The sequence below is a fragment of the Strix aluco genome, chromosome Z (genome assembly GCF_031877795.1).
Source record: "Strix aluco isolate bStrAlu1 chromosome Z, bStrAlu1.hap1, whole genome shotgun sequence".
Classification (NCBI taxonomy): Eukaryota; Metazoa; Chordata; class Aves; order Strigiformes; family Strigidae; genus Strix; species Strix aluco.
The window spans coordinates 50,780,914-50,805,109 of NC_133971.1; the positions used below are offsets into that span (position 1 = coordinate 50,780,914).

A 24,196-nucleotide genomic window follows, 5' to 3' on the forward strand; every position below is an offset into this window, starting at 1 on the left:
ATACTTGAACTAGAGGCTGTGGGATAGGAGTGTGATTCCCGCAGGCCCTGCCGGGGATCCCAGCTCAGGTACCGGGACTTTGCTGCTGGGTTTGCTGGTGCCTGGAGGCAGAGATGTGCTGGAGAGGCTTGAGACATGGTGGCTGTTCCAGCCAGCACCCCGCTTCTCACTGTTTGCAGGGACAGGATGGTCCTGGATGTGGCACAGTCTTCACATGTTGTCTTTCCTGATTGCAGATGAATTTCTTCCTGACAAAGGATCTCTTATTTACCAAGATTTCATCTGCTCCTGCTGTTTACTGCCCACCTGAAATCCTCCTTGTCTCCTGCTGGCCTTGTTGTTGTCCTTCCATGATCAGCCAGTTGTGCCTCTGCCGCAGTGGGGCGAGGGATGGAGTCGGATGGGGTCAGTGGTTGGCAGGTGACAGCTGCTTTTGGTTTCCATCTGTTCCCCTCTTCCTTTTTAATGAGATCAGGTGCCAGGATGCACTAGGAAGACTTTTCAGTGTGAGAGGAAGTCACAAGTGGGGTACTCAGATCCCTGTTTTCATCCTTGGCAGAGAGAGGCTGCTCAAACCAAACCTGCACCCTCTTGAGCTGCTCCTATAACAGACCTGGTAATGGGAAGCAAAAGCTCTGCCGTGAGGCTGACAGCTCTGGGTTGGGTGGGTCTGTCCTGCAACGCTGAGCCTTGAAACTCGGAGATGTTTGTGCTGGTGGTCCCTGAAATGCAAACATGGCTGATTCTGGACCCACTGGGGTGCCTATCTTTTAATTTTTTATCCTCCTTTTTTTTTTTTTTTTTTTTTTTTTTTTAATGTGGCTACTGTCTTGTCTTCTAAAATCCCAGCTGTTTTCAATGATATCAGTGGCTTGGCAGATTCATTCTTTCAGGCCTTTGGTGCTCCCTGCACAGACCGATCAGCATTTCTGATGAACCAGTCTGATTTCACAAGTGGCTCCACTCCTGCTTTGTGTTTTGAAGGGTTTTCCCCTCTGCTTTGGAGGCCGTGTGCTTATTACAGAGCTGTTTTTTCACGAGTGGGAAGGTTTCTCTCAAGGAGAATCTGCAGATGTTTGGGGCTGGTTTTGTTGCTGGCTCTTTGATTCATGGTAGTTCTTGGGATGTGTGAAGGGTGGGAAGAGGTTCAAAGGAAGAACCCGAGGAGCTCGTTTAACAGTTCAGCTTGGACGATCTCTATGTGGAAAATGAAAACTTGCCTTTCTGCTCCCACTGCCAGGATGTGATGTGCTGGGAGTCAGCATGGAGACCTCGATCACGTCAAAGCTGTGGAGTCTGACAGTACTTCCACGGCAGAGAGCAGAGGCTCTTTTGTGGGGTGCACTAGGTGCCCTGTTTAAAAATCATAAAGCCCTGGCTCAGGTTCCAGTCCAGGACTGCCTCTGTGTGGCTGTTCTTTAACAAAACGCCCATTTTTTTTTGGCAAAAGACTTCTGGATACAAATGCAGTCAAATATTTGACAAATCCAGCAATTGCTTTGGGATTTTGCTTGAGTTCAAACTCAGCAGTTGTGGCTGTTGCATGGTTGTATTAAGCCTCTGAAGGCAACTGCCCAGAGCAGGTAAAACCACATTCCACTTTGCCTTTTTTCTTGATGCCTGTTCACATTGTAACTTCCTCGCCCAGCAGAGCTGGTGCCTTCAGGCTGCCCCAGCACCTCTTGGCACAGCCCGTGTGCTGCAGGGAGCTGCACCCGCTGGCCTGGCAGTGGCAAGGAGACCAGTTTGTCCCTTCAGTGCTTCACAAGGCATAAAGAAAGCAAGCTGCTCCTTTCCCAGCACTGCTTCTGAACACGCTGTGGTGCTTTGTAGCTGCCGTGACTGTGCCTGGGGCTCCTGTGGGCTGAGGCTGAAATGCATGTCACGGGCTGGGTTTGTCCCTTCCCTGTGTCCCACTTACAGCTCTTGTTTTTTCTAATCTTCCTCTCCTTTGCTTCAAATCACAGAACCAGATGTTGGTGTTTGAAAGCGCCCTGCAGGAGAGGTACTGGACCTGCTGGGGCTTTGGATGACCGATTTGCTGTGAAACCAGGAGCCAAGGAGACCCGTCCCACTGCAAATGGAGCTGCCAAGTGATGCCAGAAGCTGCAAATGCAAACCAAGCTGTGGTGGACCAGGTAAAGCACATTGTTTTTTTTTCTTGTCCTGGAGAAGTTGGAGGGAAGGACCACTTGTGGTATTTAGCGTGGTCCTTGGAGCTGACCATGGAATGATCTTGCTGGGCTGTGGATGCTCAGGTATTGCCATGGTTTTAAATGCATGAGATGTCCAGTGGTAGAGAGTTGCCATGTGCTTGGGCTCTGAAGGAGGCTCTGTGCCCTCCTTGGGTGGAGGAGAGGAGGGCCTGGTGCTCCCCAGCCTGTGGTGCCCCATGGCACAGGGTGGGATGGAGAATGCTCTGGCAGGACCCTGCCAGCTGAGGAGAAGAGCTGGGTGTGGAGGAGGAGAGACTGACCCCTGCTCTGCCTCTGTGACTGTGAAAGGTCACTAAGCCCTGCCCCTACAGTGCACTGGTACTGCAGTGTGTTTCTGCCCTCAATATGGTGGGGACTTAGGTGTCTTTTAGCTGCCAGAGGGAACACAAGGCCAGGAGAGTTGGGATTAAGGTAGAGTGAGCCCCAGAACAACTATCGAAGCATCCTGTAACTGTGTAGGTGATCAGTGCCCTTGACAACTGTCCACTTTCTTGTTTAGGCTGAGATGCCTAAGGGCAGTACCCTGCTGAGTCAGGCCTGAACCTCCATCCAGAATCGACCCATCTTCCTGTGGCGTTGTCTCCTGGCAGTCACAGCCTCACAGTTACTGCCTTGCTGACCTCCATGTCAGAGATTCCCCTTGAGCTGTGATTAACTTGTTGAGGCTTGTAAATTTTCTTCTGCATTTACACAAAGACAGCTGGCTGGATTAAATGGTTTCGTAGTATTACAGAAAAGGAAAACCTAGGAGGCATTACATTTGTTGGGGCCAAGGACTTTGATTTGTTTCAAAAAGTAGTGGGGAAAAATGAGTTTACTCTTTTTGGATTTCGTGGTTGCACCGCTAATGTCAGGGTGTGCAAAATGTAGACGTCTGAGATATTGTCTTCATTTAGAAAAGGAGTAGAGAACCAGCTCAGGGTTTGGAAGTGAGATGTAAAATAAACAGAAAGTGAGGAAAAAAATTGATTCCGAACATGGGAATAGAAAGGGAGAAAGCAAACCCAGGGCTGTGTGTTGAGGTGTGTGCTACCAAAAAAATCAATGTTCTCCCCTGCAATGTGGGATTGCATTGCTCAGGGGAAGGCAGGAGAAACATGTCTGAAAGGAGCCAACTTTATTTCCCTTCTTTCTCAGAAGAAAACAAGTACAAACCCTGCTTGGATTAGAGAGGATTATGGGCTGCCCATTTGGGAATTCATGTTTGGGACTTCGTGACGATGCAGCTGGGTAAGTGATCTCACTGCAGTTATTTGGTAGGAAACCTTTTGATAGCACCTAAAACGGTTTGAGTGTCGCAGTCAGTCCCTTCGTTGAGCGCTGGAGTTCTTCCTTCATGGGTTAAAACGGGGGAAGGGAATGCTCCCATGGATGGTGTAAGCTGTCTGTGCCAGCACTGCCCTCCTCTCCCTTGGTCCTCACTGCAGCCCTTGTCTTTGTCTTTGCTGCAGCTCCATGTCCTCTGCAAGACACCAGCTGTGCCCAGTTACTCTGTGGGTTCGATCTGGTGAGTGCAGCACTGATGCCAGGAAAGACATTTCTGATGTGCCTGTGTCACCCCCCAGGGGCTCTGGTCCTGGTGTCCAGAAGCTGGGCAGTGCCTGTGCTGGGGCTTTGTCTCGGAGTCTGCAGCAGGGCTGTGGGGGGACGCAGGCTGATGGTGCCCTGTGTCCTTCTGGCACTGCAGCAAGAGAAAGGTTAATAATGCCACACACCTGCTGCTGGCCTTGGCTGTACTCTCGTGTGTTTCTGCAGGAGGATGACAGCTGTCAGTAGCATTTCCCAGGGGATGGGGGAAGGATTTTCAGCCCTGTAGAGCAGCTCCCTGCGTGAACCAACAGTTCCCTGTGCCTCTGAGGAGAGCAGGGCCAGCAGCCTGCTTTGGTCAGACCCTGCTAGGATGGAGGAGGGTGGCTTGTCTGAAGTGCTGAGGGGGCTGGCTTGCTTCTGTGCTGGGCTGTGTGCCAGTGTGATCCTCCCTCCATGCCCTGGGCTGCTCCACATGTGTCCTCTTGGAGTCAGAAATGCAGGCAGCCAGCTGAGAGCCAAGTGTGAGCTGGGAATGATGGCTCCGAGCTGAGCTTACTGGTAACAGTTGGATATTGTGCAGGAAAGCAGAGGGGAGCTCATGGGACAGAGGGAGTGTTGGCAAGGGAAGAGGGGCTTGTTGGTCCCTGAGGGAGCAGAGGTGGGTATGTCCAACCCCAGGAATGGAGAGGGGGCAGCGATATAAACCCTGTCCCTCCTCTGACTCCATGGTCCTGAGCATCCACGGTGGTGAAATTTCAGCTTCTGGGCTCTCTTTTTGAAAGCGTGGGTCTCCCCTAGGGGTAGTGGCTGATGCTTCCTTTTGTGGCTGGCTTGCAAGCCTTCTTGGAACTGATAAGCCCGGTCATTGGGAAGAAGCCCGGAAGAGACTTGGTCCTCCTTCGACTTCCCTGTCTCAGCTGCACCCGTGTACCTGGGCAGGGAGCTCTGTGAGAGGGGGGATTGTCTGAGGAGTTTTCCATCTCCAGGCATGGTGAGGCCCAGGACTGGGTCAGAGAGCGGAGCAGGGTCAGCAAGGGACTGGCTGTAGCCGCTGCCCCGTGCCGGGGTAACGCACCCGGGGCTGCAGCTGTGCTGGAGCTTGGCGGGTGTGCTGGAGGCAGTTTCAGGACCTGCTTGCTGTGCTCACTGGGGGCTTTGGGCGTTGAGCATCCCTGTCCCCTCTGCCTCCGTGTCCCGGAGATGCCCGCCTCCCCCCACCCCCGGCACATCACCGCTGTTGCCATGGCAGTTTGGGGGCCAGCCAGGATGCCCAGTTGCCCTGGAAATGGGGGCAACAGCCTGTCTGGCATTGGGGATCCTCCCGTGAGTGTGTCCCCGTGGCCCTTGCAGAGTGAGAGAGGTGAGGGATCCTGGGGGGGGGGGGGGTGCCTGCGTCCCCTCCCCGACCGAAAGCCGAAGGGTGGCTCTGGGTGCCGGTGCTGCCAGGAGGCTCACCCATGGGCAGGGGGGTCTTGGGAGCGAGGCTGAGCAGGGACCGGGGCTGTGGGGGAACTCGGGGGGGGTGGTGACACCCCCTGCCCCATGCCGCAGGGCTGGGGGCATCCCTTGTGCAAGAGTGGGGTGCCTGGGGCAGGGTGGTGCCCGGGGCAGGGGGCCCACGGTCCTGCCCAACCTCTGCTGGCCGTGGGCTGTGCTCACCCTCCTGTGGGATCTGTGTCCCTGCACGGCAGCCGCTGGTCTGGGGAGGGTCTGAGGGGGGAGGTTGCCCCCAGAGCACAGGGCAGGGGGGGCTCTTGTGCTGGGCGAGAGGCACCTGGAGGATGAAGCACTTTCCCTGTCAGGGGCTGGGAGCTGGAGCCTCTTCTCCCCCCAAGCGGAGCTGGGCAGGGAGCAAGCTTTGCTCCCAGAGAGAGAAAGTGCCGGCCTGTCTCCCTTTCTTCCCCGGGGCTGCGGCTGTGAGTGCACCTGGGCTGTGGGTGAAACGTGAAGGGAGGGGGGCTGCCTGCCTTGCCGCCGCTGGCCTTGCCCGCCTTGGTTTACACACGGCCTTTGGGCTGTTTTGGCCTGGAATCTGTTTTGCATGGTGTGCACATGAGGGCTTAGATTATTCTTGCTCTGTCTAGAAAATGCTGTGGAGGCTGAGGATGAAAAATGCAGCAGGTGGCCTAGCTGGGAGGGACTGCAAAGCCAACTCCCCCTCCCTGTCCTTTCCCTGCATTTGAAATCCATAGGGATTTTCTGAGCAGCAGTTCCTGCGTACATCCAGGGAAAGGAGCAGTGGGCTTGGCAGTGCTAGGTCTACAGTTGCACTTGATGATCTTAAAGGTCTTTTCCAGCCTAAATGATTCTATGAAATGTGGTCCAGATGCCAGTAAAAGCATAAATAAAAAGGGAGATGCAAAGTTGCCAAGCCAGGATAGCAGAGATCGGATGCTGGGAAGGGGAAAATGGTGCTGTAAATACCTAAGGCGGGAGCTCCATAGTATGTGGAGCTCCATAGTATGTGGAGCTGGGGACTCTCCAGCAGACCCTTGGAAGGGACCCTTGGTGCATCTCACTGTCAGCGGACAGCTGAAGTTCATTAAATAACAGGAAGGTGTAACACTGGGCGCCTATTCATTCTCTCAACTATGGTAGAGCTTTTGTAATAAATTGCGGGATGACAGTACCAAAGTGATAAAATTCAGAGGGACTGAATTTTAGAGGTGACGGGTGAGGCTTCCTGGGTAGCGAGACTTGATTTAGAAAGCACTCAGCCACTTAGCTGTGGGCTGGAGGGGCAAGAGATTAGTCCTGGAAATCCTTCTCCTTTCCTGGATCCCTTGAGATGCTGTTTATGTGATAATTATAGCTAAGCAGGTGAATTCTAGGCAAGAAATGTGACCTTTCTACTTAAGCCTGAACAGGGCAAGATGATGTAACTGAACAAAATTGTTCAACAGCATCCTGCATCTCACTTGTAACAGATCTCCTCTATTCCTCTTCCAGCAAAGTGTAATAGGAAGGCAAATTAACCAACTACTCCAGAGGGAGATGGTTGATCTTTGCGTAAGGAAGAAGGCAGAGGCTTTATTGTGCATAGTGAAGCAAGGTTCAGACACCAGCCTGTGATCCCACAAGAGCCGCTGGGTGCAGTGTATTCTAGGGCAGAGTGTGCCCATCTATCCCCAGCCTTTAAGTTTGGAGGGCGATCAGTTGGTATCCGACAGCTCTGAGGCTGGTGCTGCTGCTCCAGCACGAGTGACGTGGGGTCCCTTGAAACAAGAGCTCTGGCACGGGGCACAGTGACAGCCACAGGATCTGTACAGGCACGGAGCTGTGCCTCTACATGGAACTTGCCTTTTTGTTCTTCATGTCCTTTAAGCACTTTGCTGTTTATTCTTAATTTCCCGTCCCTGTCAGCACAGTCTCATCAGAGCTCTGTTCAGTTTTATTTTACCAAGGGAAGCTGTTGGACACATGCACAAAGGGATTTGGGTGCCTGAGGGCCGTATGGAAGTGCTCACATCAGCTTCTTCCTCAGCACAGCTTTTGCCAAGCTCCCGGGCCCTGAAGGCCTTTAATCCCAGCTCTTGCTGCAGCATGGCCTTGTGTCCATAGGACAGGGCTGTGCTCTGGGGTTTCTTGCAAACACGAAAGGAACCGACAACCTTGTCCTTTCCTGAAACTGTAAAGGGCCCAGTACCTCGGACATGTACAACGCTGCAGCTGTTTTGGGGGGAGTGAAGGAGTGAAGTTACTGCCTTGCTTGCAGGCTGTGTGTAAAAGTTGAGGGGAAGAGAATGTTAATCTTTGCATAGATGATGTGGAACAGAGGAAGCAGGAGGGAATATGATCTGTGATTTTACTCAATGTCAGGATGCAAAAAATTTTAGAGTAGAGCTGTGTTTGAGGGCGCTGGTCTTTCAAGTCCCAGAAAATAAGTGGGCAAATCCATCTGTTCCTTGGTCCAGTTAGCCAGAAAGGGAGGGAAAATTATTTCTAGTCCAGAGTAGTGCTTAGTAAATGTAGATGTTTATCTTTGATTTTTGTTGGTTTGCCAAGCAGGAAAGTGTTCTGATTTTGTTGACACTCGGAGCAGCAGCGATCCGTGGGTTTGAGGCTGTTCATAATATTCTGAGCACTTAGTAAGGTCAGGCACGAAGTCACGTCGGGTCAGCTGCTCTCGTGAAGTGAAGCAGCTAAGTGACGTTTACCTTCCTTCTGTTCCCACCAAAAAAATTTAAAGAGTAATAAAGGACAGTTTGGATATTAATAGCGGTTTAGTTCATAATCCCAGTAAATGGGGTTCCAAAAGTAATGGAAGCGGGGGGAAGGTGAGAAGTGCCAGCAGGCCCTGGTGTGTGTTTGTGGCTCGACCGTGGCTCGTTTTCCGCTGTGCTCTGGCCAGCCAGCCAAGCCGTCCGGTTTTGCTGGTTGCAGAAGCATCTCTGGCCTTGGAATGAACACGAGGGATTTGAGCCAAGCTCAGCAAGGCCTGACCTCCCCTTAGCCCCGTGCCAGCCCCTGCACAAGGGCACTGGGCAGAGGCACTGGGGTGCGATGCATCTGCTGAGCGGAGCCCAGGGGGTGGAGCTGCTGGGTGAGGGCGTGGGGGGAGCCGGGGTTCAGTCAGGAGTTAGTGCTGTGCCTGTCGGGCTGCGCTTCGCAGGGTTAATTTATGACAGGGCGTCCCCGAGAAGGACAGGGGTGGTTGTGCTGTTTGTGCATCAGTGTGGGCCCGTGCCAGAGCCCTGCTGTGGGCGGGCTGGGAGGTGTGAGGTGGCAGCAAAGCAGCTGAGCTGGTGGAACTGGGATCCGGGTTAGGACCAAGCGTGCGGAGAGGGAAGCAGCTCATCCTTTTGGAGGGGGGTGCTGGCACCACTGTGGGCTGTGTGTGAGTGGCTTTGAAGGCTCTGTTGCCCCCCTCGGTGTTCCCCAGAGAGGGAGAGGTGGGGGATGCTGGGGGGGGTGGTGGCTGCATCCCCTCCCTGGCCGAAAGCCAGAGGGCGGCTCTGGGTGCTGGTGCTGCCGGGAGGCTCAGCCGCGGGCGGGCGGGGGGGGCTTGGGAGCAGGGCGGAGCAGGGACCCGGGGTGCAGGGGAGCTCGGGGCGGGGGGGGCGGTGTGTGTGACACCCCCTGCACCATGCCGCAGGGCTGGGGGCATCCCTTGTGCAAGAGTGGGGTGCCTGGGGCAGGGTGGCGCCCGGGGCAGGGGGCCCTCGGTCCTGCATTTGAAATCCATAGGGATTTTCTGAGCATCAGTTCTTGCGTACATCCAGGGAAAGGAGTGATGGGCTTGGCAGTGCTAGGTCTACAGCTGCACTCGATGATCTGAAAAGTCTTTTCCAGCCTAAATGATTCTATGAAATGTGGTCCAGATGTCAGAAAAAGAGTAAATAAAAAAGGAGATGCAAAGTTGCCAAGCCAGTATAGCAGAGATCGGATGCTGGGAAGGGGAAAATGGTACTGTAAAGACTTAACGCAGGAGCTGCCGCAGTAAATGATAGTATGTGGAGCTGGGGACTCTCCATCAGACCCTTGGAAAGGACCCTTGGTGGATCTCACTGTCAGCTGACAGATAAAGTTCATGAAAAGATATAGTTGTGGCTCGTGGGACTGCACCCACAGCAAAAGGCTTTTTTGTCTCAGGGAATATTTTTATGGAGTTTTACTTCTATGAATCTTAACTCTGCCACTTAAATATGGTCTAATCACGAAACAGTGTGGGACGGCCTTATGTTCTCCACTTAGGAAGGATGCCACAGCCTGGAGACACAGGTGTATCCTTTGGGTCTGCTGTGAATGGGATTCTGGATTTTCAAAGTCTCATTGTTACTCCTTCCAGGTTTGCCTAGTCATGGCCACTGGCAAGATTCATCGGTCCATGGGATCCTCCAAAACGGCTGATGGACTCCAGAGTAAGGTGGCAGTATGTTGTTATCCGAAGCTGGTCAGAGAGGCAGAGCAGCGTGTGACTGTAAGTACCTGCTGGGGGCCAGGTAGGAGCTGGGTTGACGCTGGAAGCTGCCCCTGTCCCTCCTCTGCCTTCCCCTCTGGTTGTCAGGGTGCTGTGGAGCCAGGCACCACCTCCCCAACTCTTTGCTGCCGTGCTTCTGTTGGAGGGGGCTGTCATGGTGCAGTGGGGGGTGGACTGTGTTGCTTCAGGATAAAGTCCAGGGTCTTGCCTGAACGTGCCAGCGGAGCTGAGATAAAGGAATGTACTGGGCATTGCACGGGAACAGCTGAAGCACAAACATCTGCTTCCGTCCGTCCTCTTTGCTATGTGGGCAGTAACATCTTCTGTCACGTGGGCATACCTGCCAGTGCTGCCCTGGCCACACCGCTGGGCACCTGGGCATGTGGTAGGCTGCTCAAACCACCTGGAGTCTTGACAGGACACGGCTGGTTCCAGATAGAATAGCTTCCAAAAGAGTTGTTTCATGGTATCTCGTGTCCTGTGTGGATCACAGATGCAGCCCTGCAAACAGCAGTGGATCCAGGGCGATTCCTCCTTCCCATCCACAACTGTCCCCTTTGCTGGCTGGAGCTCCCTTAACTGGAGGTCACCCAGTGCTGAGGCTCTGTCAAGGAGACATCTCTGTATCCTTCTGTGGAGGGGTCTGTGAGGCCAGAACAGAGAGAAAACAAGTGCTAATGGAAAAGAAATAATGAAAACTTGGACCCATTCCTCTCCACCTCAGTCTTGGCACAACGCTGCTTTTCTGCTTTCCTCTGACTCATCCAGCAGTGCCATCTCCACCTGCGTGTTGGTTGTGAGCACTGTGCAAGGGTGAAGTTAGGGGATGTCTGATATCTCCTCCCCGCTCTCTCCAGAGGTCTCTGACTCAATCCAGCAAAACTCAAGAGGGTACAAATACCCGAAGAGCAGAAATCCCCAAACATGTCACATCATCTCATGAAGGAGAAGCTAATGGGACAGAGCCACTTGCTTAGAGCGTGTGTATTCCGCTCTATATCATTAATTTACTGATGTTAAATATTTCAGCAGGTAATTTACGGGACTTCCAGGACTATCCTAGTGGCTGTGATCACAAATTACTCATCAGTGGCACTTGAACAAGAAAAGTCTTTCTGCAGAAAGGCATTTCTGTAGCTCTTGCTGGTGTTTTGCGTTTCAGCTGACTCCCTCTGCCTTCCTGAAGGAGATGTCTCTTACCACCAAGCAGAGGCTGGCCAGCACCCGAGAGATGAGGCGGCCCCGGATTACCCAGCTTCTAGACATGGGTGAAACCTCCCATCACAAGGTAGCCTTTTCCTGTCCTTTTCCTTGCTGTTTGATGTGACATTTGAAGAGGGTGTGTGTTTGTGACAGGAGTGCCTCCGGCTCATCTGAATACCTCAGTGACTAGGGCCTGTTGTCTTTTCAAACTGCTGGTGGTGGTGGAGTTCCTTCTGCTGGGGAAAGGTAGAACGTTTTTCCCTGGTGAGAGGTTGGAAGTCCCGATCTGTGCTAAGTCAATATAAATAACCTCTGCTGAAGTTGGTGGGTTTTGCTGGAGGTTAGCTGATACTGGGGGAAGGCTGGGGCAGGCCACAAGGGCCCGAGCTTGCCATTTTCCATCCTCCTGGTGAAATAGCCACCTCGTGCTTTGGTGTAGTCTCTGTCAAATGCTTGGGGTCATGAGACTCCCTCAACGGTGGCAGCATTGGCCTTTGAAGGCTGAGGGCCTATAGTAATTACTTAAGATTTAACAAAACCAAGTGCATTAATGTTTTGGGTTGGAACAATGTGTGGGACCTTTACAGGGTGTTAGATTTTGCAGGCTGCCAGATATACAGGGGAATTGCCCTGGGCAGAGGGGAGTGGAAGTGCGTTCTCTGGATCACTTAGATGTATGTTTAAGCTGCTTTTCTCACAGGACTGCTCACTGTAGCACACAGTCCAAACGGGTGGATCGCTGAGGTAGGCTGTTGAGTGGAAAATTGCCAGCAAGAGACCTGTAACCAATTGGTTAAGGATTGCCCTAGGCAGCACAGGAGGTTGGGAACGCATCAGATGAGCGCACACATAACTGGTAGCGTGCTGCAGGCACGAGCTGCCGTGTGAGCGTGGCTCCTGTGGAGCAGCAGGAGGCCTGCCTGGGTCTTTTGAGTGGGAACAGTGCAGCTGGGAGAGGGGAGACAAAGCAGGGAGGAATTTTCTCAAGTATTGCCTCTGCTCTGTGAACATTTGCGGTTTGTGTATATTTTCAGACGTGCTTCTGCGGTGGTATTAAATGAAATGGCAATAATGGAATATAATAAAGCATCTATTTAAAGCCTGTGGATAAAGGAGATACCAAGTCCAGTCTTACTCAAGTTGCCCAGTAATGCTGAGAAAAGATCTAAACCTTACCACTATCCAGCATTCACCTCCTTTGTCTTTTTCCCAACTACTGTGTTACTTTCTTTTTAGCCTTACCTCCTCTGGGACTGTGGTCTTCTAAGTGGTTTCTAGGCTCTCTATCAAAAAGGTATTTAGGGATGTGTGGGACTCGGTCTCTCTGTCTCAGAGTAAAGATCATCCCAAAATTGTTTCCCATGGAGTCTCGTGTAAATTCTTGGGTTTCGCTTGCTCCGTGAGTGCTCGTGGCTCTTCCAGGAAGTGCTCTGGAGCTGTGTGACCACGTTAGCACAGGGCTCTGCTGGCAGTAAGCGCTGCCTTGCATTCTGGAGAAGGAAACCTGGAGGAACACCCGCCAAAAGAGCTTCTTAGCTTGAGCCTGCTCAGTGTGGTCCAGAAACTTTTGATCAGCTCAGAACACAGGTGGGGGGCTGTTTCCCTAGCGTGAGCCACGTGGACGTACTCACCAAGAGACTGTACTCCACTGGAGATCGGTAGGATTCTTTCATGAATCTTTCTCCCAGCAGCTGACCCTCCTCTCACCGCTCTGTCTTGCCTCTCCAGTTCTCAGCAGTTGACCTGGAGCAGAGCTTGTTTCAGCCTTTTCCTTCAGAGGTGGTATTTCAGAACTACGTCCCCGTCGAGGTCTACGAAGTGCCACTGATTCTGAGGAACACTGACAAGGTAAGTGCTGGGATGCGGAGCTTTAACACTGTGCTGGAAGAGGAGAGTAGTGTAATTCCTGTGGTTTACAGCATAACAAGTTACCTGCTGCAGCACAGCACATCGAGAATAAAATGTCTCACCACCTTTATTTTGCAAGACAGTGGAAATCTTCCCATGCTGGGAATCCTCCCCCTGATTTTGGCCATGCATTGGTGGTATCTAACTCAAAGGAGCTTTTCTAGTCAGCATCCTTCCCCTTGAAAGCCCTGGATTGATGGGAATGTTGAGGGTTGTACAGTTCTTTCTGCTCTCCTGCTTTACCTCGAGTGTGCACCATGTGCTGGTGGCTCCCTGGTTAATCTCCGTTTCTGGCAGGACACCTCTGCCTCTCACAGCCTGTTTAGCTGCCTCTGTGCAGCTCACTGTCAAAGCCCAGGGCTTGAGCCTTCTCCATGCTAGAGGAAGTTATGGTTAGTGGCATTAGCACTCCAGGAAGGGTGTTTTGAAGCAGCAGGGGAAACGGACTGATTTAGCAGAAGCAGTGGGAGGCCTTTAGGTGCCACTTTAGGCTCCTGCTAAGCTTAATGCAGTTCTGCTCAGGTTTTTCTAAGCAACGTGGCTCTCTGCTTTCCCTTTGGAGAACCACAGCACATCCAGAGTAATGTTCTCTTGAAGGTCTCCACCTTCACTTGAAAAAATTGTGATCGTTTTGATATTTCCCGGGAAAGTTGAGAAGGGAGAAGTTGAAAAATGCCAGCAATGTTGTTGCACTGTAAGGAGGAAAATTGAGACCTTTTGAATTTCGGCAGGGGAAACGTTTGCTTGAATGAGGCATGTGCCAAGAGCAGCTGGTGGGAAAAGACAGGAGGGAGGAAAGGAGCTGAGTGGGAAGGTGCTCTGGGAGAGAACATTGTACATGCAAGGGTTTCTCTTGACACGTAAGAGTAAGTGTGCTGGAAGCAGAGAATGTTCAGAAAAAGAAAGGTGTAATTAAAGATACCGTTCTGTAATAAAGAGTAAGATGTGTACGTGAGAGGAGGGCAGGATGGGCAGGTGGAAGTGTACGTGAGAGCACGTGAATTAACCCCCCCTCCAAATCTACCAGTCTTGTTGGAAAACAAACAAGTGGACAAAAAAAGCTGTCAGGGCATGTTGCAGGTGGGGGAACAGCAAGAGAAGTCAAAATGTATTCTGAGATAACAGGTTTTGACAGGGACATGGTTGGAAATGGAAGACCCTTTGGCAAAGACAGTTGCAGGGTGGTCCCTCAGTTGTTCCTGGAGAGTCCTGCGCCATTCCTGGCCTGGCGTTTAGCTTGGGAATACTGGAAAGAGCAGCGTGGGTGCCCCTGTCCAAGGGATACCGTTCATGGGGTCCACGCTGATTCTGGGCACTCTTTGCTGTAGTATCCTCTGTCCTGATTAAAATGTGCCTCAGCTTCTCTTTTTTCCTATAGCTCTGCTTTTTTCCCATTAAGTCTTTTGGCTTCAGCTGCTCTGTTATCCAGACAGCACTTCAAAGTATTTGACGTTGCCAAGTACCAGCAACAGGCAAACAGTCAATTTGCTCTATTCATGCTTCCTCCAGTGGAAAAGAACATCTGCATCAACATGTCTGCTATTCCCAGTAAAAAATAATAAACTTGTACAGCTGCACCTTGTGATTTTTATGCCCTGTAAAGGGGAGGCAATGTGTGAGCTGTTGATTTTTTCCAAAAGGAGTTAGTTTTGAAGCTAGTAAGACCTCAGCCATTGGACAGCTCTGGTGTAAAAGTAAGATCAGCTTTAAGGAAAATCCTTGGCATATTTAAGTATACAAACATAGAGATGATAATCCCAAGAGAGGTGGTTATATTCTAATTTTGTTGGCTTTTGGTGATGTCCAGCAACATTGTACTCTGTCTCAAAGTCTTCTCACCAGTTTCACAGATTCCTCCAAATCACACTGACCTATACTGCATGGTAGCCTGAGGTTGTCTGATCCATAAAAATCCAGCTGACAGCAAAGTATATATTCCAGATAGAGGCTCTGTAATCATGCAAATACAGAAGTGCTTTGCTGTATAGTTACTGCTCTTCCCTGTGTGTTGTAAAATTGCTTTTCTGTCTTCAGGCTGCTCCTCACCACCCTCAGCGATGTTCTGGGTGGCTTTTGCTGAAGGTCTTAGCTCATCTCCCAAGGGACTCGGTGACCAAAATGTTTGTCTGCAGTGTGAAATTGGCTCCTGGAACTCGCTGTCCCAGGGCACTGCTGGGAGCAAAGGGCGTTTGGAGACTTCAGGACTTTCTTGGCCATGGGTTATCAGGCTCGAGCGGGTGGTGAAGAATGAACCTCCATTTTTCCCAAGCCTCACGTGCGTTTGTTGTTTATCAGCGAAGCTGCCTGTCAGTCAAAATTGCCTGTTTTAGACTTTCTGAGATGAGATTTGATGCTCAGGGGTTGATATCACTGTGCTAGAAAACATCTATTTGCTGTGTCTGTGCTTGTGGTATCCCAGAGGGCAGAAACTTGCAGCAAGGTGCCTGCCTGGACTCCTGGGTGTGGGGAGGAATGCCCAGAAATCTGCCTTGCCTGCACTGGCAGCTGCCTGGCTACAGGCACCAGGCAGCAAGAGCCTCCAGAGAGCCGAGAGTGGCTTTTAATAATGAAACCACACTGTGAGTCAGTGCTGGTCATGTATCTCAAGGCAGAAAATGCCTCTGAAGCCCATAATTGATAGGCCCAGCCTGGGGGGTTGTCTGGCTTTCCATCATTTTGGCAAGTTGACCGCTCTCATCTTCTGCATCAGACTTTCCTTGTAGTGTATTGATCTTCTCCCTTGCTTCTTTACAGGCCCCTTTAAATTCCCTTAGCCATCTCCTTGTTTCTTGTCTCCTTGTCTTTCTATGTTCCTCCTTTTGCTCTTCAGGTTTCCTTTTACTCCCAGTAAGGCCACAGTGTCTGTGGTCTCCTCCTCTTGCTGGTCTGCCTGCACGACTGTAGCACTGCAGCTTGACTGTCCCACTCAAACCCAGTATGTTAGTAGTGAATTTCTTCCTCCCCCCAGTATAACAGGTACTGTTTTGCCTTCAGGTCTTTCATCCCCCTCCAGAGGCATGACTGCTTGGGTGTGTGCAGGCAGAAGCCCGCAGGTTCTTTGGGCTGGTTGATATGTGGACTTGATTCAGGTATTATTGCTCGGGTGCTGCTGGTGTCTCACCTGCTCGGTGATTCCTTCACAGCAGGGCGTTGCCCTACTGCCTCTGGCCTAGAGCTATTTTGCCCTGGCAGGATGGATTCCATCCTGGTGTATTAGGTGAATGTACCTCTGTAAGGAACTGAAGGAATTGATGCCTCAAACATTCATCGACCCAGAAAACCTCCAGGACAAGCTGTGGCCTTTGTGATTAGTCTAAGGAATGTCACCCGAGGGAGCGGGAGTGTATGGAAGGCTGCACCCCCCACTCCCTTGCAGTTGTATTGACAAACTACTTATGTGGGCCTCAGAGTGGGGAAACTGAGTGAAACCAAAAGTTTCCCCTCAAGCACAAAGACCGCTAATCACTGTCTGCACTGTGTAAGCCCGGTACTGTGTGGCTCTATTGTGTAAGCCAGACACCATGCTTGCCTTGCTAACGACTTCGTGCCTTCACCATTGAAGAGGCGACAAGGCCTGACGAGAGGTGAGCATTTCTGCCCCAGAAGCAGAAGTATGTTAATCAGCTGATAAGATGAAACTGAAACTTTGCTGTGTGTGCACCCACCACCCAAGATGGTCGGACCTGAGACAACTCTGGATCCAGGGGTGCTGATCCAGATTTCTTTGACTCTCTTTCTCACCTTTCTATTTCTTTCCTTTCTTTTATTTCTTACAGATTTATAAGAGATCACATTGTTTATTATTCTTTTCCAAGTTTAAATTGTTTTCTACTGCAAGTAAAACATTTTAACCGGTCGTTTGGTGTCGTTTCACCTTAATTTAACCCAAGGGGATCACGGAACTGTTGCGACTTCCTGGGCTTCCAGTCTGGGTTGTGACAACCTCAAGAGTTAAAAGTGCTTTGGAAAGGTGGTTAAGGCAGGATGTCCCCAGGGCATGGCCAGGTATTTTCTCCTCATGTTTCCATATGAGTGGCAAAATCATAGTTTCCTGTCTTTCCTGCAGGTTTCTCAGCTGGTGAAGGTTGTCTTGGAGACGTCATCGTACTTCAAGTTCACCAGCCCCGGTGGTGTGTGCTGTAAGGTAGCACCTGGCATGTGTTCAACTTTCCGCATCCAGTTCAACCCTGAGGAGAACAAGGTGAGACTGGAGGTCCAGAGAGGTTGGTGCCTTCAGTGGAAGCTGAACCTGCTGGGCTGGATTCAGAACAGGGCATCTGCTGTGGGTTTTGAGGACTGTCCTGGTTCCAGTGGGGTTGCCCTGGATCTAGAACGGGGGGAAACTCTTTCCCCATGGTGAAGATTATGCTCTCATAGGCTGGAGTCTCTTACGTGTTTCAGGCCATTTTTATCCTTCAGTGATGGAACATTTAATGTCATGTCTGCTGGTTTCAGAGATAAGAGAGTCTTCCGTCTGTGGTGGGGCGGCCTCCCAAGGTGTTGGTTTCTGGTATCTGTCCAGTGCTGTGTGATTATGGGTTTGCTCCACTAACGGTAGATACAGAGATCTGTTTAAAAGTGACCTGTTATTTGGAAGACCCAAAGTGAGCCTGATCAGAGTGGGGACCGCCACCTTTGAAAACTAGAGTCACCTTAATGCCTAGGGTGTTGGACACGGTAGCGAGACAGCGGAACATTATGTCTGAAGTCATCGCGGTTTTTACGCACTGGTTATAGCCCACAGACTGCTGTGGGGTCTGCTCCAGGCTGTGGTCGGGCAGTCTGCAGCTGGTCCCCTCTTGGCACTGCAGGATGCTGTTAGCTGCTGCAGCAGGGACTGACGGGCTGTGCTTTCCCTCCCTGCGCTTCCTTGAGCGTTTACGAGGGAAGATGCATGTGGAACAGTAGGAAAATGGCAGGGTGGGGTACTCAGATAGTAGGTGCTTTAAATTCCCATGGGCTGCCCATCCCTTTTATTTTAGATGGCTTAGGCTGCAGGATTGAGTACAAAATTGCTAATTCAGAAAGACTTGCTGAAGATGAAACACTCTCCTGAAATGTGATACTCAGTTCTGTAGGACGTTTGCTGCAGTTCCCTTCCTGGTATTTTACCTTCCAAATACGAGAAGCAAAAGCCCTTCTGCAAGGTCCAGTGTGAATATTTGATATGTCTAGGGAAGAAGATCCTTCTTTATTCTTTTTACATCTTGGCTGTGACAACATCTGTTACAGCAACCTTAAACCCCAGCTGGTGGGTAGCGCTGGGTGTTAGTTGTTGTGTTAAAGCAGTATCTCTGTGTCTGTGCCTCCTCTGGCTGCCTTAGGTCCCTTCCAGGCTTGGAGGGGGCGGGTGTGGGAGAGCAGGAAATCCCAAGCGCAGAGGAATCTGAATCTGTTCTGGTTAAGAGTTTGTTGTGTGCAATTCCTAAATCAAATTATCTGCTTGCTGCTTCAACAATGATAAAAATATCAGACGGCTTCAAAGCACCAAGGAAAAAAGATCAGGACAGCAAGCGAGTGATAAGATGCAGAGGTTCCATCAACTCATGGATAAGAGAGCTGCTGGAGGTAATGGCTCCTGGCCCTACTGCAACAGTTTTACCAGTGATTTCAGCGGGGGCAAGGGGATACTTGCAGCCCTGCGATGGCACACCGTCCATCTGGAGATGGATCTGCTCCTCCCTACAGTTAAATGATTTGGGTGATTTGATTTGCCTTCCTACTGCTAAACGCCAGACAGCTGGGGGAACTGTCTGTCTCTTTTGTGATCAAGCCAATGCCGGGGAGTAGCACAGTTGAGTTTGCTCTGGCAGGGCTGTCCCAGTGTCTCCCATCTGCAGCTCCTGCTACCACCTGCCTCAGGTAGGCATTCTAACAAGGCATCAACCCTGCAGCAGAGAGGAAGCAAAGCTATTTCCCACGTCCCCTGAGGCTAGGTGAGCTGGAAAGGGAAGCTGAGATTAGACACAGGAAGAACTCTTAAGTCTAGGGTAGAGCTGGAATAGGCTGCTGAGCGCAGGGGTGGAATTGTTAGTGCTTTTAAGTACTTGTCAGACATCTTGCAAGAATAGTTTGGGTGTAGAGCTGAGCCAGTTCTGGGGTGGGGAGATAGATCAGATAGCTTCTTAAGGGTGTGTGTCCCCAGCCTTATCCCTATAATGCTCTGGGAAGGGGTGGGAAATACACACTTACCCTACGCTCACCTGAGATTAAAACAATTCCCGTGTCCAGCTTGTTAAATATTTCACCAAAGACTGCGTGTTGGTTGTGCCTGTGGCAAAGTCCTTTTGAAAATGCACCTGAGCATCCCCTGGCCAGTGTCAGTGAAGTCGCTGCGTTGCTGGGATTGGAGTTAGTGCTGTGGCACAGCTGGGTGCTTAGTGGAGCCTTTGATCATCTGTGGTGGTGATCGAAGCGGGTTCTTGTTACTACTGGAATCCCTTACATGAAATTGCTCTATTTTGGTGCCTCCGAATCAAAGTATCAGATAATTTTGTCTGGTTCTGCCAGCTTGCTGTGAAAGCAGGTGAATCAATGGGATTGGTTCTTCTTTGCAAGTTAACAGCCCTGTTCAAGTCATGCTGCAGGAATGAAAGGTCGCTAAGGTAAAAAGTACTTTGACATTGCTGGATGCTACTGTTAGAGTCATAGGAAACAGCAGTTTTTCTTCTGCCGTGGGATGGTACTGAATGCACTGTGCTGAGATTGTTTCTTTCCCTGCAGGATTATTTCTGCCAGCTCACCTGCATCACAGAAAGGGAAAAGTTTATTGTGCCAATCTGAGCTATAGGTGCCCGAGCTCTCCTGGACTTCCCTGACCAGCTGAACTTCTCCGTCTGTCCAGTCAAGTACAGCTCCCAGAAAACTCTGCTGGTTCGCAACATCGGTAACCGGGAGGCTCGCTACCGCATCAGCACTGAGAGGTAAAGGAACTCGTCTTCTTTGTGTAAAACACTGTTGCATGATAACGTGGTTGGTAAACAGTAACAACAAGGAACCAGAGCATCTGAGCTGCTGTATTGCAGCCGTAGCTGGAAACGGGCAGGACACATGGGGTTTGCTGTTGCTTATAGTGTTTTAAGTGTGTTAGGCGTTGGAATGGGCTGCCCAGGGCAGTGGTGGAGTCCCCATCCCTGGAGGTGTTCAAGAGTCGGGTTGACATAGCACTTAGGGATATGGTGTAGTTGGGAACTGTCAATGTTAGGTTAATGGTTGGACTGGATGATCTTCAAGGTCTTTTCCAACCTAGACGAAAAGAAAAAAAAAAAACCAAACAAACGCGTGATGCAACCTTTGATAAAACTCTGCATGCTGCAGCGAGGTTTTGTACTGCAGTGGTGTCTCTGACACAGCATCTTGCAAGAGTGATTCTGTTAGATTGAAAGAGCAAACGAAGGAAGGCAACCTGGCTGCCCGTGGGCTGTGTAAGATGCTGCGTGGCAGGCGACAGCTCTAGGAGCTCAGTTCCTGTAGACCAAATGCAGTGTTAAGAAATGGGCAAGCTGTGAGCTGGTGAGAGAGACATTTAAGAATTTACCAGCAGCTGTGTCTTTATTTGCAAGTGCCATTAGAGATCATAGATCAAAGTAATTGGTATTGAGGCTCTGACAAGAACACTGTGTGGTCCAGGAACTTTGTTTTCCAGTAGGTTTGGTCTGGTCCCTGGGACCAAATATTAAGTAGAATGAGCTTTTAGGTGGAGATGAGCAGACACTGGCTTCAGAACTGCACCACAGCCCCAAAGCAGCATGCTAATGAGGGCACAGGCAAAAGATGCAGCAAGTGTCTGGTGCATGAGTTGGGGGCCTTTTCTTCTAGAGCTTTCTCTCTCCCAGATTTCCTGGAGAGTGCTCGAATCTGTAAGTATCCAGCTTGCAACCTCCTGATCCTGAGTACCTTCTGAAACGGTTACATACCAGTGTCGGCCAAAGACACCCACGCTCTTGGGAGGCTGCAGGCACATGGTGTTCCGATGGTCCCGAATCAAACGCCTGACATGAGTTGTGTTGTGAACAGCCTGTCCTGCTCCTTTTGGTCTCAGAAGAGAGTCACTGGTTTCCCAGTTTGCTGTATGGGAGAGGGTGATGCAGCTGCAGGGAAAGTGGTTCAGTTGGCTGGTAATTCGTGGTGAGTTGCTTGGTCATGGAGGTCTTGGTGTAGGAGCTGAGGTCAAGAATGCAGCAAAGACCAGCACTCTGACTTGGTGCACCTGAGTTGCTTCAGCTTCTTCTCCAGGAAAACAGGGCTCAAAAGGCTACTCTTTACTTCTCTCTTGTGAAACATGAGGGTTTAAGAGGAGCTTCCACCAAAGCTTGTCAAGGCTATTTAAGCAGGCTTCTAGGATGCTATTTAAGGAGGCTTCTTCTTTTCCCTGTGGAAACACGTAGGCAGGAACTTGTAAATCACTGCACAGTTTTCCTCTGGGATCTCCAGATCTAGTTGTTGCCACCAAAATAAATACTCAGTGAAGTCCAGCATCTTTTTGCAATGTACTCTCCAACTCTTCTATTGAGTGATACAGCACATGTCGAACCCTGCTTGATATGGATTTTAAGAGTTTCTGAACTTCAGCAATTAAATATTTCAGTCCTGATTTGCAATAAAGAAATGGGAAGCATTGCAAACGTTTTATTTCAAACTACACAAAAAAATATTCTGAACAACTGGATTGGATGTGTACAGGGATGGAAAGCTGGTATGATTTCCTTTGTCAGCTGATGACATCTGCCATCTCTTCCATTTCATTGTGAACTTTTGAAAGCCACTTTGACATTTCAAACAGATGATTTAAATCTTTGACTATAAGTAGCATTTTATTCTAATTAAGTTGCCCTGACTTTCATTCAGATTTCTTAAAAGAGTATTTAAAAACACATGCTTGCATGTGAGAGGAGGAGGAGGATGATTAGTGGCGTAGAAGGGAGTGAGAGATCTGTGTAAGCTTAGATCCATCAGGTGACCTCTGTATCCTTTATTCTCTATCTAAACAATTTAAACTTGTGTTCTGGCCTGAGCATATTCAGGCTCTTGCCCATTCACAAGTCAGCTGCAGATGCCACCATTTCCTAGTCCATCGTGCTGCTCATATCATGTTTCCTTGCAGCTTTTCTCTGGATTTCCTTCTCTGTGGCACCAAGCATAACCTGTTTGCCTTCACCTTCAGTGCATTTTTCAGCCCATCTCCAATCCTAACCTTTCCCCTCAGTACTGAGAGCTCAGCTCTTGCATCTGGTCACTTCATGATGATGTTCCCTGCCTGTTACTCATTTATCTAAAGGCTTTGATGTTTTCTGTTGTGCATTTCCCTCCAGGGAAGAGCTCTTAAGTGAAGCCATGGGGCCAATTCAGCATCCTTCTGCTGTTCCCTGTTTGGAGCTCTCCCTTGCCATGGTTTCTACCAGAAGCATGGCTGCATTTTGACCACTTTTTCATGAAGGGAGAAAACCACCAAAGCACTCCCTGTTATGCAGTCTGGCTTTGTGCCTCTCCTCCCTCTGCATGTCCATACCCAGCTCTTAACTGCATAGCATGGTAATAAAAAATAATAATAGTATAAATAGAGAAAGTCTCTTCCTGTTGTCTCATTGTTAAGGCAGGATAATGAGTTTCTGCTCCATGACATTCACAGAGATAAATGTCATTCCAGTACATTCAAGTTGAAAATGGTGTCTGGAAGCAGATCTCAGTGCAGCACTGCCTTTTCTTGACATTGCTGACGTTGTGCTATGCCATGCTATGGGGCTAGAGGGGATCAGTCCGAGATAAGATCCATTTAGGAATGTCCCCAGCAAGCTCTGAAAGCTCAGGAAATGATCCTGCGAGGCACAGTGCCTCGAGCCCCCTTGCATCCCTCCCTGTAGTACCCATACGCTACGTGGAGGCGTGAGATTGGCCAGTTACCATAGGACGTGCAAAGACCATCCAAGGACATGAAAATAGAGCCTAGGTGCAGTGAAAGAGGGAAATACAGAGCTTGCGAGATGCTGACTCCACACAGGATTTCTCAGCACAGAGATGGAGTCTTGGATGCTTTGACTGTAGCAGACTGGGTTTACTAGAATGGTTATACTGCTTGACTTTGGCTGTTATACCATTACTAAAAAATAATATATGTGAAGATTAAACGACCTTTGTTTTTTTACCTGCATAGATCTTAGTGGACAGAAGAGGCAATTCAATCACCGGTAATGTTACTGTCTTCCTTGGATTTGGAGGTAGCTTGTAATGAAATCAATTGTCCCAAACTCAAATGATTTTATAGTGCACCAATAGACCAAAGAAAGGTTGGCTGCAGAAGATAAAGATGCCACGGCACTTGAAGTGTATTGCAGCCTCCTTGCACACTGCATGTGCCAAAGGTGTGGTTGCAGGAGAACAGGCGGCATGGTGGTTTGAGGGCCTGGGCCACAGAACTGCCAGCTTTGTTCACTTGTCAGTTGTGTTTCTCAATTCTGTCAGGAGCATTTGGCCTTTGGTATCATCATGGGATGCCCAACTGTCAAGATGGTGAAAGTAAGCAAGATGTAAATGCCAAAATATATCATTATGAAATTGCTTACAAATCTAGTGTTGCTTTCTTTCTGAAGGGCAATAACAGGCAAGATCTCGGCAAGTGCTGATGTGCAGGTCTCTCCTAAATTGGTGTGGCTAGATAAGTTTATACAAGCTGGGGACTGCAAGGTGCCATTGGGAGATCTGGACTTGTGAAAGTTTAGATGTCGTACAACAAAGCAAACCTACAAACGGACATAGTTAAAAAGCATGTCAGAAGAAAATGAGCTATTAAAAAACCTCCAAACCTTATCTTTTGTGTCTTTCAGGAGCAGTAGTGATTCATTAGAAGGGTAGATCTAATGATGAGAATTATCCTAAAGAACAGGTCACACTTAATGGATAAAAAACCAACGTCTAAATCACTAGCGTCATCTCTCAGCAGTGGTTTTCATTTGGCTATGACAATGTGTCAGGGATGTCTCCTTGGCATCTCTTCTTATCTGTAGGCTACAGGCAACAGCTTAGTGACGGTGACTGAAATTCAGGGGAGTTAAATTTAACCATGGAGCTTTCATCCTTGGGTCTTGGAGAACCAGGTCCATGTGAGGAATAACGAGCTCCTGCTACAGCACTAAGAGAGTTGTCTTGTGGGTACAGCATGGGGTGGGATGTAGGACATGCAGTGTCTGATTTGTGCTCCGTTTCTCAGTCCTGAGAACTGAGTCCTGAACTTGGTTGGATCCTCTTCTTCTGACAATTTGAAAAGATGAAGATATCTTCAGGAGTGTTATTCCCATCCTATCCCATCCATCTGAGGGCAGGAGTATGTAGCCATGGGGAAGGAGCAGGAAGGTGATGGGATGGGAGGTAGTGCTGAAGTGTTGCCTGGGATCCCCCTTAACTAGCAGCTTTTCTGTTCTGGCAA

The 24,196-nt window shown here is 49.9% G+C and overlaps 1 pseudogene; it reads left to right on the plus strand.

Moving 5' to 3' along the window:
- Positions 1–9,546: 9,546 nt before the first annotated feature.
- The window catches only part of LOC141918807 (hydrocephalus-inducing protein homolog), a 97,521-nt pseudogene continuing 82,871 nt past the window's right edge, over positions 9,547–24,196 (plus strand).